This window comes from Microtus oregoni, unplaced genomic scaffold, assembly GCF_018167655.1.
Source record: "Microtus oregoni isolate MIOR12 unplaced genomic scaffold, Mior012 000001F_ref0000356, whole genome shotgun sequence".
NCBI classification, from domain to species: Eukaryota; Metazoa; Chordata; class Mammalia; order Rodentia; family Cricetidae; genus Microtus; species Microtus oregoni.
This window is the reverse complement of record NW_024543060.1, coordinates 13,098,623-13,115,806: the sequence shown is the minus strand read 5'-3', so window position 1 is coordinate 13,115,806 and position 17,184 is coordinate 13,098,623.

The following is a 17,184-nucleotide window of genomic DNA, read 5'->3' as shown; positions in this document are numbered from 1 at the left end:
CCCGCTAAGGAGGGACACGGACAGACATTATAGCATTACAGCACAGGAGGACAGGAATAGCTTGGGTGTTCTGTAAGTGAGAATTCAGAGGGACGCCTGCCACAAAATCTAGCAATTCAGAAAACAGGTCCAGTCAAGAAAATGACTAAGTCATACACAGCTGCTTATAAAATAGCTGTTTTGAAAAAGTGCCATACCCCAATTCTATCTGTATAAATTAAATACATCTAACAATTGTTATAACAAGTATAAATACTATATGTTAGACACTGTCTGTCCTCAGTGTTCTATATGTGTGTGTGATTATGTATAATACATGTGTTCCATATATACATTATATTTATGTTCTACATATAATACATGTTTAATATAGATATATTAATCTTCTCAACCAGGCATTGAGATGAACACTTATCACTACTCTCACTGTTCAGACAGGATGACCAATCAAACACGTGCCTAGTGTGTGGTGGATTGAAGGCCTCACCCAGGCAGGTCAGTCCAGGTTTTCATCCTTGCCTACTACACTGGGTATCTTACAAAAATAATTCTATATATTCTTCACAGATAAAACTCATCTTAGAAGGTTTACTAAAGGCACTAAACAAACTAAACTATAGGAAGGGGAGGTGGAGGGAGGTGAGGATAGTAACTGTAACACAGACCAGGGAAAGAGAGAGGGAAACCAGCAATCAAGAGATGCCAGTTCTGATTAACTGTACATTAATCTGTGCAGGACGGGGCTGATCAGTTCTACTTTCCACTTTACATTCACAGCAAGCAAATAAATATAAAGATGCTCTAGACTGAGAAAAATGGTAATGAAGGCAGGTATCTTAGTTAGAATATCCGTTCCTTTAGTAAAATACCACTACAAACACAACTTGGGGAGGAAAGGGTTTATTTCATCTTATGACTCTCGGGTCACTCTCATCACTGAGGGACCAGGACAGGAACTCAAGGCAGAAACCACTGCAGAGGCCATGGCATGGGAGGGTGGGTGCTGCTTACTGGCTCGCTTCCCATGGCTTTGCTCAGTCTGCTTTCCTATAGCATCCAGGCCCACCAGCCAGGGACAGTACTTCCTCAGTGGGCTTGGTCTTCCCACTTCAATCATTAATCAGGAAAATTTGTTCTACAGGCAAGGGATGGTGGCATTTTTCAAATCGAAGTTCCCCCTTCCAAATGACTCTACTTTGTGTCAGGTTGACAAAACCTCAGGATAGCGAGACAGGTACAAAACAGCTCGTTTTACTTGCATCACAGAGGAAAATTGCTTTTTGTGTTTTGTTTTGTTGGGGGTTTTGTAATCTCTTTTGCTTGAGTTTCAGCTGAAACAGCCATCGCTTTTGATAAAGGAAAAAGAAATAGGTAGCAACTAATGGCTCACTCAGCCCATCAACACTAAAACGTGCATCCAAGAGCCCTCCTCCGCTCGTCAGATGTGACGACTTCTAAGGACTGGACATTCCAAAGTCTGGCTCCTGCTACATCATTGCAATGGGTCTCAGCTGACACTGAGTCACTCTAACCGCGAAGTCCTATAAAAGGCAACACAGCGCTCTGTCTTCTGCCCAGTCTACTCTTTCATCTGTTAACAGTTCCTTTTAAAGAGCTTCACCAAAATTTATATCCCTTTGTGCAGAAACCACAGCTGGTATAATTTTGCACGTTCCAAGTTCCGTCCCCTGAGAACAGATACCAGACAGGCTTCTATTAAGCACTTGATAAAGAAAGGGAGACCTCAAATACGCAGGTAAAGTTTGACCTATGCCTTTCAAAACTCTCCTGGCTCCCCTGTCAATCGTAGCACCAAATAACAATAACAGGAAGTACTACAGACATACTGAAAATGGAGATTCAGGGGAAGGGACAAAGGAGATAAGGCAGCTGTGTTGATAGTGAAGAAAAAGGCAGAGACACCCTCCTCACTCTAAGGCAGCATCCTTCATTTCAGAGCAAACTGTTCCAAGGATGGGGAGGAAGGAAGGGATAGGCCATTGCCAAGGCAGTCTGCTCCACTTAAAACCCAGACCACATGGATATTCATGTGTCTCTCCATATGTGCATATCACACCCTCATACATGCAGATCATATTCAGCTGGCATGCAGTACCCCTATCATTTCATAAGATAACCTGAGCTCTGGGTATACTTGTAATATTGAATGCTGCTTGTCTTTATGTTGCTTCATAAAGCAGAACATTTTAGAATATTATTATGGTTCTAAATTTTTGCCTTTGCATTACTCTATTAACAATAACATTTTTTAGTCTACTTTTTACCCCTGCAATTACCCTGAGTTCTTGGTACAGTGACTGGAAAGCTCTGGACAAAGACCTGGCAGCGGCGTTTGCAGAGGAGGATGCAAGAGAGGAGCCTTGGCTTGATTTCGCCATTCTTCCACATAGCAACTGTGAAATTCGTGCTGAATGAATTGAGCAGCTGTCTGGTTTGATTGCAGCTTCAGAGAATCTGTGCCTCTGACCTCAGCTGAATTGCTGTTTTATTGCTATTTGCGGCAACTGTTCCCCAGTAAATCACAACTTCTGTCCCTATGGCAACCACATCCACCTGAGATGATGCTGCCTCTTTTTCTGCCAGTGGAGAAGCATAGTTATAAGAGGAAATAATCAATCTGCCTAGTGACCTTTTCTGCTTTATTATGCCTTGATCTCGCTCGACGCTGGGCATTTTCAATTAGGGATCGCCACGCTGAACCCTGCAGCTGCATGCACAAACATGTTTCTTTAGCAGGTGTAAATGAAAGAAAGACATGTAAATTATTTGACCCTTCCAGAATATTCCTTCTATATAGGAGCTGAAGAATGCTTGTAATATGTGTACAACACAAGAAGAGAAGTCTATAGCCAGACATAATTTCTGGAAATGCTATTAAAAAAAAATAAGACGTCTACTTTTGCCATGGTTCACCACCATTTCTCAATCGTTTCAAGATCCCCTCTTTAGATCAGTGCAGAAGAGAATGTTATTCTTAGAGAGAAACACCTAATGACTTATGCAGAAATTCTACGGCTCTAAATTCTCTAGGACCTTGTAAGTTAGAACTTGGGTGAATGATAATATTACATATAAATGACTTTCCATCTGAATGCTAAATTTGAAAGCCACTGCACAAAGACCCTGATAGGAAGGACCCTGCCCCGTCCCCTCCCCTCCCTTCTGCCCTCTCTCTCTCTCTCTCTCTCTCTTTCTCTCTCTCTCACACACACACACACACACACACACACACACACACACACACCTTTTCAGGAGTGGTTTCTTACACAGTGCTAGTCAAGTGTAAAATTGGGGTATGGCCCATTTCATCATATTATTATTAGCATCTCCCAGTGGTCCAAGAGTCAGGCTGGACTCTGGCCTTGGCTGGAGCCTGCAGACTGTATTCAAGGGGGGAATTAGATAGGGTCCTACTCCAAACATTGCCTTGGGATATCACCTCTGATTCTAAAGCAACTGCTCTTTGATTCGAGCCCAACTGCAGATACCACTAAAGAATGGGCACTGATCTCTTATCCATGTCTGTCTCTAGCTGAAAATTGAGCAAGTGCTCTTTCTCTCTCTCTCTCTCTCTCTCTCTCTCTCTCTCTCTCTCTCTGTGTGTGTGTGTGTGTGTCTGTCTGTCTGTCTGTCTGTCTCTGTCTCCATTTCTGTCTCTCTCTCGACACACACACACACACACACATACACACACACACCTTAACAGATACTACCCTAGAGCTTTGCACAAGAGACAAACATAAAATATGAAGAAGTGGATTACCTGCCCTTCCTTGGTATTAAGTAGCCATCAAGTAGCTGGGGTAGTCGTTCCCTGGATTAGAAACACAGAAAAGCATTAATTCACTTCGTTGAGTCCCAATGTTCCAAAACAGGTTGACAAGTTGGAACGTGGCAAGAAGGGAAAGGGAGAAATAGAAGTGGGGCCCATATAAGGGTTCAAGACAACACAATATTATTGAGCCAATCATCCGTTTGAGCTGCAAGGGGTCACCAGGGCAGAAAAGAAGAGCCAGGCTGTTGGGGTCAGCCATCTAGAAGTGACACAACCAGCATCCCTACAAGGCTCCTCTGACCACAACTGCCAGGCACATCTGTATAGGCTCACAGACTACCCACTCCTCAATATTTAGAACTTAAAAGTTTTGCACCATTTTGTCTCCAACTCGCCATTCTCCTTCCTCAACAGACAGCCCAACACAGACTATTCCTCCATGATCATCAGCTAGTCACCTTTCCATGCTTTCTATGACCTCCTTGCCCCTCTCCCTCAGCCACTTTTACCTGGCTAGTACCTGCCACACAGTCCAAAGACTCAGGTCACATTGCATTTTTCTGCATCCGCCACAGTTGGCCTTGAGTACATACATTCTACAATCACTATAGTCAATGAGCAGAGGACCTCTTTTTTACTGCTCTAGGCCCACATGAGAAACATGAGCAAGGCTGACATGTAAGTGAGAGTTGCCTCAGCTGCCACTTTCCACAGCCATCATCTACCCCTGACTGCAAAGCTGGTAAAAGTCACAACCCATCCAGTATCACAGCTCCAAAATGAAAAGCAGAGCCATAATGCAAAATAGGCAATGATACTCTTTCATCTTCCCCTTCGTGTTTCAGCATGTGTTCAGTAGAATGGGTGAGCTTCATTGTACACTTGTTAGATTTACTCTGTCAAGTAAAATTAACTCTAGTTTTCTTTTTCTGCCCCTCATGGTCACCAGAAATATATGCTCCTTTTGAGAACCTGGCAGCTCCAATCCTGAATTTTCAACTTAGAAGATTTTATCTAGCATCTTAGATTGCCATGCAGATATAGCCCAGGAGGAGTGCATATGCATACAAGGAAACACACACACACACACACACAAATTTCCACACCACATAATATTACTACAAAGATATGTGTTGCCCAGGTAAAATAATGTAAATAACAGGATGTGTAGAAGTTTTCCTCGACATTTCTAAAAATGCTTGAAGAAATATTGGCTTAAATATATATAAAAGTATATTGTATACATATGCATATAGTTTATATGAAATTACACCACCTAGAGTCATAATGCTCTCCCCAAGATCCATAGACTATCCAACAAAAACTCCAGTGCCAGACATGAGAAACCCTCCTTTCAAGTTGTTGGTCAGAGAAGTCCAAGGGACTCCCAAACAACATACGCTATTGCTGATGCCCTTGGTAGCCTCCCAAATGTTGGCTGTGACACCTATGAACAATAATATTGATTCACACAGCAAGACAGTTCTACAAGTACAATAGTGGCACTTATATCTTGGAGCTAATTGACACTTGTCTAATTAGACTCAAGTCCCATTCAATCAATTATTTTTAAAAACAATCACGCCTAGTACTAGAAAATTAGTCACCTGTCCATGCTGGGTAAGATCATAGATTTTAGAGGAGAGTCTATTACTGCCGCTTTCCTATTTCCTGCCTGCATTCTTAACACTTTCTCTTTCTTATTTTTAAAACATTCTTATTTTATATACCAATCCCAGTTCCCTCTTCCTCTTGTCCTCTGACTCCCTCTACCTTCTACCCACCCCACCCCAACCCATGCCTCAAAGAAAGTGAGGCCTCCCATGGGAAGTCAACAAAGTCTGTCATATCACTTTAGGCAGGACCAAGGCCATGTTTATGAAGCCAAGTCCTATCTTAACAGAGACTAAAGACAGACATTAAAAGGAAATCCCACACTAGCTCAGAATTGAGTATAATAAAGGGTTATTTATTTAGGGGTAGACACACAGATCACAGTCCTCTGCATGAACGGGGAAACAGGAACTGAATCCAGCCGCCAGAAGAGAGAGCAAGTGAGTTCTTTACATTAGCATTTATAGTATATTAAGTCACACCCAAGTGGGCCAGTAACTTAAAGGCTACTGGTTCAAGGAGTTCCTACAGCAAGAGACCTTTATAGGAAGCCCAAAGCTGGTCAAAATGCAGAGAATGTGAGATGAAGAGCCAATTGATACATCTATAACACAACTCCTAATCTAAGGTTCAGAGATCATGGAAGGGAGGTGGAAAGATTCTAAGAGCCAGAGGACCAGGAAGTCTGCTGCGATAATATGTGGTTTTCATATGACAGGAAATCTATACCCAAGAAATCTCAACAAAATAGCTGCTTAACTAAGACCTAAACAAAGACAACACAAATAGGCAAGTCAACATAGAGGGGGGAAATTGCATAGGGTCCTAGCCCTAGATGAAGAGCTATAGGCAACTAAAAAGAACATATAGAGGGAGAATTAGTATTCCCCAGAGATGAGCACTCTGAACAGTTATCCAATCACAAGCAGTTGAACCCTAAAAAGATATACATACATGCAACATTAAATGGGCTCAACAAGCATACACACACACACACACACACACACACACACAGAGAGAGAGAGAGACCATGAATTTTAAAGGGAGCAAGATGGGGGATGATATAACAATATTTTAATTAAATTTAATATTACCAAAAATTTTATTTTCAATGTTGCTTGATTAGAGAATCATTTTAGCTCATTCAAACTGCATCCGATTAGCTAATCCAAAGTCAGCTATAAACGTGCGTTTATGTCGAGAGTCAGGCTCCACGCTTTGTGCTCAGCATCTCTCACTTGATCCCCAGCATTTTGTGATTCTCTATTGTCCTGGCTGTGGGTCTGATTGATAACTTCAGGGCCATCTACATTAACTCTCACAGTGTCTCCTGAAAAACAGATTTTAACGGCCATTTTCCCGAGTGTAGGCTAGGGAAATGAACACACCATTTTATATATTCCTATACTGGAATATTAGTTAACCACAGCCTAGCTGACACCTGGGCAAAAGCTCTTAATATATAATATTTCTTTTAATAGGAGGTTTATTTAGAACAAAAATGATCACTCAAGGATAATGGGACCATTTTCCTGTCACAGTTAACACTTCAGCAATCTTCTGGGTATAAGGAAATGATGGAACTAGATTATTAGAAAGGTTTTTATAACTACCACCTACACACTTACAGGGGTATTTTTGTATGCAGTCTTCCCTTTGGTTTACTTATTAATGTGTTTGACTTCCCCAAGGCTGATGTTCCTTACAGTTATCCCCTCTGTTTACACTTCTTTGTTTTGAAGTTTCTGTCCATAAAGTGACTGTACTTAGGATACTCCAATGCATCTACAAAGCCAAGCAGCTCTGCTTTGGTAACTGTAACCCAGGAAAAAAAAATGTTCTACTTTCAAATAAGAACCAGGTAAACTTTGTATGCCAGCCACAGATTTCAGCTTTTCAAGGGGATATTGATGATTCCACTGAGAAGGCTTTGAAAAAGGTTTGAGACTGGTGTGTGTTTTGGGATTATTCTAATCTCTCAGCTTCAATTCTGCCTGAAGCAGTTTTGATAGAAAGTGTTGCCTTCAATGTTGAGATAGATCAGCTACTCAAGACCGTCTGAAAACAGTGTAATAAATTCCAGCATTCTCACTGCCTGTTCTCAAGCATCAGAATACAGGTATCTATTCCCGGAACCCACAGAATTTTTAACCCAAAGCAGATAAAAGAAAATAGTTCAGTTTCTTAGAAAGTTTCTAGACTATAAATCCAGATTCCCCAAGCGGTACTGGGATGGGCAGCTCTTACTGTGGCTCACGGAATATACTCCAAACATGCTGTGAGTTTCGTGGCATGTTCGAATATGCTGAACTAGAAAATCAGGATGCTCAGGATTGGAGGAAAGCATGTGTCCACACACTTGCCCCTCCCCCATGTGATTTTTAGCTATCCTCAAACCAATTAAGACACAATAGCTCATCTTTATATCATCATTTCTGAAAATGTTGACCATTGGGATGAATAATCTACTGTTATCAAGAAACATGAATTTTAAGCAAAATCTCATTAGAATGATAGAGTACATTAATTAAATATGTGATGTTTGAAATTCCAGTTCAAGCTGTGAATAATGCCCCCACTATTGTGTGACCCTGGCTAAGTTGTTTAAACTCTATTTTGGTACAAAGCCCTACCATCAGATAACTATAAGAATTACACAGTACTGCTAAAGTTAGCCAATAGAATTCTTTTTGGGGGGGGGGGTTGACTCTTTTATTCAAATTATACAGTGATAATTAGTAACAACAGCTCTCATGGCTCTGGGGGCTTAACGTACCAATTGTCCATAATTATAATACTATTTGAAAGCAACAGAAGTGAGAGTGGATTGTTTCCTGTCAGCGACCTGTTTGCTCTCCCATGGGACCTCTCTGGCTTTTCCAAGACTCCTCATTTTTGGGGGTGGGGTGGGGGCACAATAGCCAATAGAATTCTACACCATACGTTGTGCTTGGTGGAAGAGCTTATTACCCTAAAGATGTTACTTTTGCCACTGTAAGTTGAGTAACACACATGTCACAAAAGACTCAAACTTTGCTAAGCATGGTGTCCTGTTTTGCCTTCTATTGCTGTGAAACAGACCATGACTGAAAGCGATTGGAGAAGGAAAGCATTCTTTTGTTTCACAGCTTACAGTCCTTTGAGAAGTGCAGTTAGGACAGGAGTCAGCAGGCAAGAAGTGACGCGGAAGCCATAGAGAAAAACTGTTCACTGCTATGGTTCCCTCAGCTTTTAGACCTCCTAGGACCACCTAACCCCTGCCCCCAGGGGGGGCACATCATCCACAGTTGGCTGGACCCTCCCACATCAATCATTAATAAAGAAACGCCCTATACACTTGCCTACAGGCCAATCTGACAGAGGCATCCTCTCAAATTCCTTCTTCCGGGATGACCCTAGCTTGCTTCAAGTTGACAAGAACATAACCAGACTGTGTGAGCAGAAGCAAAACTTGTACCATGGAGAGAAATTCACCTGGAAACAGCAGGCCCTGGACCCGAAGAGCCACTGGTACTAGGTCCTGCAAATACTACTGCTCTTAGTATCTCAATAAACACTTGACACTCTGCTAACACAGAAGGTAGTGATTTTCATTCATAGAACCAGAGTCTTTTTTTAAATTCAATTCTATCTGATGAATATGAGAAATGAGAACTCATGGAAAGAAAATAAAAATAATTTCGCTGTGTACATTGGTCAAGATTGCTAAACTGGTCTCCACCCATGCAAGAACTCGGACTGAGGGATCCACCCAGGCTTGTCTTCCACACAAGATGTATGTCTGGGAAGATTTCTAATGGCTTTTGTATATAGACATTGGTTTATGAGACTCTCACTCTAAGGTGTCTTAAGATACAGGACTATAGATCCTTACCCTAGAAATTTTGTTGATCTGATTGAGTCAAATTTCCTAGTAAGGGCAGTCAGAATTTTTCCTGAAGTTAGAATATATGATGCAGGAATTATTATGTGTATTGTATTCCTTACCAATGAATAATTATGTAATAATTATTTGCCTATGTAGAGACTTCCACTGGGTCTTTGCTTTCAAAGCCCTAGAGAAAGGCTACAGGAAATAGATACCAAGAAATGCTGCAGCTGCAGATGGATGAGTGTGTTCTCCAAATCCAGCTCACAAGAAGCCTCTGCCACCCATTGCTTTCATCTGAATCCTCCCATTCAATAGTCAATAGCCACTCAAGAGCCAGTCAGATGATACAGATGTCTACTTATTTGAATGAAGCCTGATCACTACACATCTTAGTTGGTTAGAGTTTAAAGCCCGCTAACTCCCCCCTCCCCCACTAGCCGATAATTACTACCAACTTAACGAACCTTCATGAATGTCTGAGGTCCTACATCAGAGGAACGAACTTCAAAGAGTATTGGCTTTGTGGATGATGAGCCAATTGTGGTGGTTTGAATGAGAATGCCCTCCCATCCCCCCACTACCCATAGGCTCATATATTTGATGTTTAGTTCCCAGTTGGTAGACTGTTTAGGAAGGGTTAAGAGGTGTTGCCTTATTGGAGGAGGTGTGTCACTGAAGGGTCAGCTTTGAGATTTCAAAAGCCCTTGCAGGGCCCCTCCCTCCCTCCCTCCCTCCCTCCGCCTATGAATCAGGATGTAAGCTCTTAACTACTCCTTTTGAGCCATAGCTTGCGTGTCTGCTGCCACATTCCCCACCATGGTGAAAACAGACTAACTCTCTGAAGTAGTATGCAAGTCTTGAATTAAATGTTTTCTTTTATTGGCTGCATTTAATCAAGGTGTCTCTTCGTGACAATTAAGACATCAATGAAATTAAGCCCATGAGAACGTAAAGATTTTGCCTTTACTATGTAAAGGATTACGTCTCCAAAAATCTCACCAGAGACTTGATCTGATTGGTGATGATGTTGGCTGGCATCTCCCAGCTGTGAAGACTGTTTAATGGCAATTGTGCCCATTTTACTTGTCCCTGGAAAACTCGTACAGGATTTTCTCTTTGACCCAGTCATGGATTCATGGAGGGTGTCATGTAGACACACCGTGTATCTCTGCAACCCAGAAGTTAGGCAGGTCAGAGGTTCCCACTTCCTGCTTGTTCCTGATCACCTGAAGGTGTCTTTCAGATGGTCGGGGTTGTTACTTTGGGGCATATGTATAAATTTAATAGGTGATCTTTATAGTCTCATTTTCATTCCATATTTCTGACATAAAAATGTACCTTTATTAAAATAAGGGATTTATGGAAGAAATGTAAATACATAGAAAAACTAATAGTACAGAAAGTAGAGTAAAGTTAAGCAATCACCAAACCACATACTTAATCTTTAAGGGATATTACTACATTTTCTTTCATTCACTTGACAAGGAAAAGGGAATATTTTCAGTGTGCTTCATAGCCATCAAGGACAGAAGTAGACATCTAGACATTCCGCTGAGTCAGGTGGTAACACTGTCCCCATTTATTTATAGGTTTGAAGGTTGAATTGTGAGACATTACTCTGAACAAGCTCATGAGCCATAATGAAGAGGTCTTACTTGGACTTTGGGCAAAGATATGTAACTGTGAACCACATTATATATGTCATTCCCAGATGTCTGCTCTCAGCCGTCTTCCTCCAATGCTTAACTAACCTCCCTGTAGGTAGACAAATTGTCTTCTCTCTCATCATAATTAAGGCACAAGATCAAAGTGTACCACTCACCATGACTTCTAGCTCAGACTCTCAACCTGGACACTCAGGACCGAGGCATGTACTCTATCCTACGATTTTTCTGCCACGGTTCCTCTCATTAAGCACTAAGCCAAACCCATAAACCCATGGGAAAAATAAGCCTTGTGTTCTTAAAAAAAAATACCCCAGTGCTGGAAAAATTGCATGCTACTGTTCTGTATGCTGAAGGGAGCTATTGAAAGAATGTATGAGGAATGTCAGGTTTTCAAAGTATAACCATAAAAATGCAGATTTGATGTGTGCCAGAGAGAAATCGATATCCACGGCTATGGGAGTTGTGAATGAAGAACACTGTGAACGACCAACTCTTTATGCATCCTTCTTGAGAGTGAGATATACATCAGCTCCTAACATAATTAACCAGAGTCATCCTAGACATTTTAAATACAATGAATCTTCCAAACTCTGGCTTGTCAGAACTGTGAGAAACAGCAGAGTGTGTTGATTAACAGGCTCCCGAATCCGTGGCTGGTCTAGGCTTGCAATATGCAGCTGCAGGATTATATGAAGTTCTTCAAATATCTTGAGTTATTTCCTCTGTGTTCATTAATAAGTCAAAAAATAAAACATAGTAGCATCGCCCAGCGCAGCCTATCTGGGCGCTGGGTCCGAGTACCCGGGGCTCCCGGGCGGGCAGCAGTTCCTTTGTTTCTGTGGCCTGCCTGCACCAAGCGGGGTAGGCGCTTTGTCTGCGAGCTGCCCAACCAGCATGGAGGCCTGATCTTTCGGCGCCAGGAGACCCAGCATTGGGGTGAGTTTCTGGCCCACGGCGCCAGCCTGGGACGGGGAGCTCGGGGGTTTCTTGGCCCCCTGTCCTGCTTGGGCTCTCTGCAGGGCCTCTACTCCCCGGGTGCTGCCTCTTTCTTCCTGGCCCACCCAGCTTCCGTCCAGAGCCCTCCCCACTTCACCCCCACTGTCCTCTTTTGGCGCGTAGCATCGCCCAGCGCAGCCTATCTGGGCGCTGGGTCCGAGTACCCGGGGCTCCCGGGCGGGCAGCAGTTCCTTTGTTTCTGTGGCCTGCCTGCACCAAGCGGGGTAGGCGCTTTGTCTGCGAGCTGCCCAACCAGCACGGAGGCCTGATCTTTCGGCGCCAGGAGACCCAGCATTGGGGTGAGTTTCTGGCCCACGGCGCCAGCCTGGGACGGGGAGCTCGGGGGTTTCTTGGCCCCCTGTCCTGCTTGGGCTCTCTGCAGGGCCTCTACTCCCCGGGTGCTGCCTCTTTCTTCCTGGCCCACCCAGCTTCCGTCCAGAGCCCTCCCCACTTCGCCCCCACTGTCCTCTTTTGGCGCAGGGCATCGCCCAGCTTATCTGGGCGCTGAGTCCGAGTAGCCGGGGCTCCCGGGGGGCAGCGGTTCCTTTGTTTCTGTGGCCTGCCTGCACCAAGCGGGGTAGGCGCTTTGTCTGCGAGCTGCCCAACCAGCACGGAGGCCTGATCTTTCGGTGCCAGGAGACCCAGCATTGGGGTGAGTTTCTGGCCCACGGCGCCAGCCTGGGACGGGGAGCTCGGGGGTTTCTTGGCCCCCTGTCCTGCTTGGGCTCTCTGCAGGGCCTCTACTCCCCGGGTGCTGCCTCTTTCTTCCTGGCCCACCCAGCTTCCGTCCAGAGCCCTCCCCACTTCACCCCCACTGTCCTCTTTTGGCGCGTAGCATCGCCCAGCGCAGCCTATCTGGGCGCTGGGTCCGAGTACCCGGGGCTCCCGGGCGGGCAGCAGTTCCTTTGTTTCTGTGGCCTGCCTGCACCAAGCGGGGTAGGCGCTTTGTCTGCGAGCTGCCCAACCAGCACGGAGGCCTGATCTTTCGGCGCCAGGAGACCCAGCATTGGGGTGAGTTTCTGGCCCACGGCGCCAGCCTGGGACGGGGAGCTCGGGGGTTTCTTGGCCCCCTGTCCTGCTTGGGCTCTCTGCAGGGCCTCTACTCCCCGGGTGCTGCCTCTTTCTTCCTGGCCCACCCAGCTTCCGTCCAGAGCCCTCCCCACTTCGCCCCCACTGTCCTCTTTTGGCGCAGGGCATCGCCCAGCTTATCTGGGCGCTGAGTCCGAGTAGCCGGGGCTCCCGGGGGGCAGCGGTTCCTTTGTTTCTGTGGCCTGCCTGCACCAAGCGGGGTAGGCGCTTTGTCTGCGAGCTGCCCAACCAGCACGGAGGCCTGATCTTTCGGCGCCAGGAGACCCAGCATTGGGGTGAGTTTCTGGCCCACGGCGCCAGCCTGGGACGGGGAGCTCGGGGGTTTCTTGGCCCCCTGTCCTGCTTGGGCTCTCTGCTGCCTCTTTCTTCCTGGCCCACCCAGCTTCCGTCCAGAGCCCTCCCCACTTCGCCCCCACTGCCCTCTTTAGGCGCGTGGCATCGCCCAGCCCAGCCTATCTGGGCGCAGGGTCCGAGTATCCGGGGCTCCCGGGCGGACAGCAGTTCCTTTGTTTCTGTGGCCTGCCTGCACCAAGCGGGGTAGGCGCTTTGTCTGCGAGCTGCCCAACCAGCACGGAGGCCTGATCTTTCGGTGCCAGGAGACCCAGCATTGGGAGAGCCAACATTGGGGAGAGACAGCGTTTGGTAGGCAAGGAGACCTAATCCGGTAAAAGAAGATCCATAGGGAGCATTTGGAAGAAGAGATGGGCCGACGTCAAGGCAAGAATTCGCCCAACAAGCTGAAAAGCAACATGAAGCTACCAGAAACAAGCGACCTCACAACGGGAGGACAAGAACCCCTTAATCAAGAGGAAGGAGAAAAGATTGACTTCATGAAAGTGATTGACACCCTTAAACAGCATGTAAAAAACGCCCTTATAGAAATGGATGAGAAATATAACAGAAAGTTTGAAGAATTGAATAAATCAGTGAATGATACCCTAGAAAACCAAGGAAAAACAATCAAACAGATAATGGAAACAGTTCAAGACCTGAAAACTGAAATGGAGGCAAAGAAGAAAACACAAACAGAGGGCCGTCTGGACATGGAAAATCTAGGTAAACGAATAGAGACTACAGAAACAAGCATAACCAGCAGAATACAAGAGATAGAAGAAAGACTCTCGGATTCTGAAGATACCATAGAGAAAATAAACACACTGATCAAAGAAAACAGCAAGTCCAACAAACTCTCATCACAAAACATTCAGGAAATATGGGACACGATAAAAAGACCAAACCTAAGAATAATAGGAGTAGAAGAAGGAGAAGAAGGGCAGCTCAATGGTCCAGAAAATCTATTTAATAAAATTATAGAAGAAAACTTTCCCAACCTAAGGAAAGATTTTCCTATGAAGGTGCAAGAAGCATACAGAACACCGAATAGGCTGGATCAAAAAAAAACATCCCCTCGCCATATAATTATCAAAACACAAAGCATACAGAATAAGGAAAGAATATTAAGAGCTGCAAAGGAAAAAGGCCAAATTACTTATAAAGGTAAACCTATCAGACTTACACCTGACTTCTCCATGGAAACCATGAAAGCCAGAAGGTCCTGGATAGATGTACTGCAGAAACTGAGAGACCATGGGTGCAAGCCCAGATTACTATACCCAGCCAAGCTTTCATTCACTATAAATGGAGAAAATAAAATTTTCCAGGATAAAAACAAATTTAAACAATACGCAGCCACAAATCCAGCCTTACAGAAAGTAATTGAAGGAAAATCACTAACCAAGGAGTCCAACAATGACCACAATACCTCAGACATCTAGAGACCCTTCACCAACACAAAACAAAGAAGGGAAACACACAAACTCTACGACTAAAAAAAAATGACCGGAGTTAACAACCACTGGTCATTAATATCACTTAATGTCAATGGACTCAACTCACCTATAAAAAGGCACAGGCTAAGAGATTGGATAAGAAAACAGGATCCAACATTCTGCTGTTTACAAGAAACACACCTCAACCACAAAGACAGGCACCTACTCAGAGTAAAGGGCTGGGAAAAGGCCTATCAAGCAAATGGTCCTAAGAAACAGGCAGGTGTGGCCATACTAATCTCTAACAAAGTTGACTTTAAACTTAAATCAATCAGAAGAGATGGAGAGGGGCATTTTATACTCATAACAGGAACAGTTCATCAGGATGAAGTCTCAATCCTGAACATCTATGCCCCTAATATAAAAGCACCCACGTACATAAAAGAAACATTGCTAAAATTCAAGGCAGACATCAAACCGCACACACTAATAGTAGGAGACTTCAACACTCCTCTCTCACCAATGGACAGGTCAATCAGACAGGAACCTAACAGAGAAATAAGAGAATTAGTGGAGGTAATGAATCAAATGGACTTAACAGACATCTATAGAACATTCCATCCAAATAGGAAAGAATATACCTTCTTCTCTGCAGCTCATGGAACCTTCTCGAAAATCGACCACATAGTCGGTAACAAAGCAAACATCCACAGTTACAAAAAAATATTAGTAACCACCTGTGTCTTATCAGATCACCATGGATTAAAGTTAGAATTCAACAATAATGCTACCCCCAGAAAGCATACAAAGTCATGGAAACTGAACAGTCAACTATTGAACCATAGCTGGATTAAGGAAGAAATAAAGAAAGAAATTAAAGTCTTCCTGGAATTCAATGAAAATAAAGAAACAACATACTCAAACTTATGGGACACTATGAAAGCAGTCCTAAGAGGAAAGTTCATAGCACTAAGTGCCCACTTAAAGAAAACAGAGAAAGCTCACATTGGAGACTTAACAGCCCACCTGAAAGCTCTAGAAAAAAAAGAAGCAGACTCACCTAGGAGGAGTAGAAGACTGGAAATAATCAAACTGAGGGCTGAAATCAACAAAATAGAAACACAGAAAACAATACAAAAAATCAATGAAACAAAAAGCTGGTTCCTGGAGAAAATCAACAAGATTGACAAACCACTATCCAAGCTAATCAAACGGCAGAGAGAGAATTTGCAAATTAATAAGATCAGAAATGAAAAGGGGGACATAACCACAGACACAGAGGAAATTCAGAGAATCATTAGATCTTACTACAAAAGCCTATATGCCACAAAATTGGAAAATGTAAAGGAAATGGATACTTTTTTAGATAAATATCATATACCAAAGTTAAATCAGGACCTGGTGAACAATCTAAATAGACCTGTTAGTCGCGAAGAATTAGAAGAGGTTATCAAAAACCTCCCTACCAAAAAAAGCCCAGGACCAGATGGTTTCAATGCGGAATTCTACCAGATCTTCCAAGAAGATCTAATACCTATACTCCTTAATGTATTCCACAAGATAGAAACAGAAGGGTCATTACCAAACTCCTTTTATGAAGCCACAATTACTCTGATACCAAAACCACTCAAAGACTCAACCAGGAAAGAGAACTACAGGCCAATCTCACTCATGAATATCGACGCAAAAATCCTCAACAAAATACTGGCAAATCGAATCCAAGAACACATCCGAAAAATTATCCATTATGATCAAGTAGGCTTCATTCCTGAGATGCAGGGCTGGTTCAACATACGAAAATCTATCAATGTAATCCAGCATATAAATAAACTGAAAGAAAAAAACCATATGATCATTTCATTAGATGCTGAAAAAGCATTTGACAAAATTCAACATCCATTTATGTTAAAAGTCTTGGAGAGATTAGGGATACAAGGGTCATACCTAAATATAATAAAAGCTATATACAGCAAGCCGACAGCTAACATCAAATTAAACGGAGAGAAACTCAAAGCCATCCCACTTAACTCAGGAACACGACAAGGCTGTCCACTCTCCCCATACCTCTTCAATATAGTGCTTGAAGTTCTAGCAATAGCAATAAGACAACATAATGGGATCAAGGGGATTCGAATTGGAAAGGAAGAAGTTAAACTTTCGTTATTTGCAGATGATATGATAGTGTACATAAGCGACCCCAAAAACTCCACCAAAGAACTCCTACAGCTGATAAACAGCTTTAGTAATGTGGCAGGATACAAGATCAACTCCAAAAAATCAGTCGCCCTCTTATACACAAAGGATATGGAAGCAGAGAGGGAAATCAGAGAAGCTTCACCATTCACAATAGCCAAAAACAGCATAAAATATCTTGGGGTACAT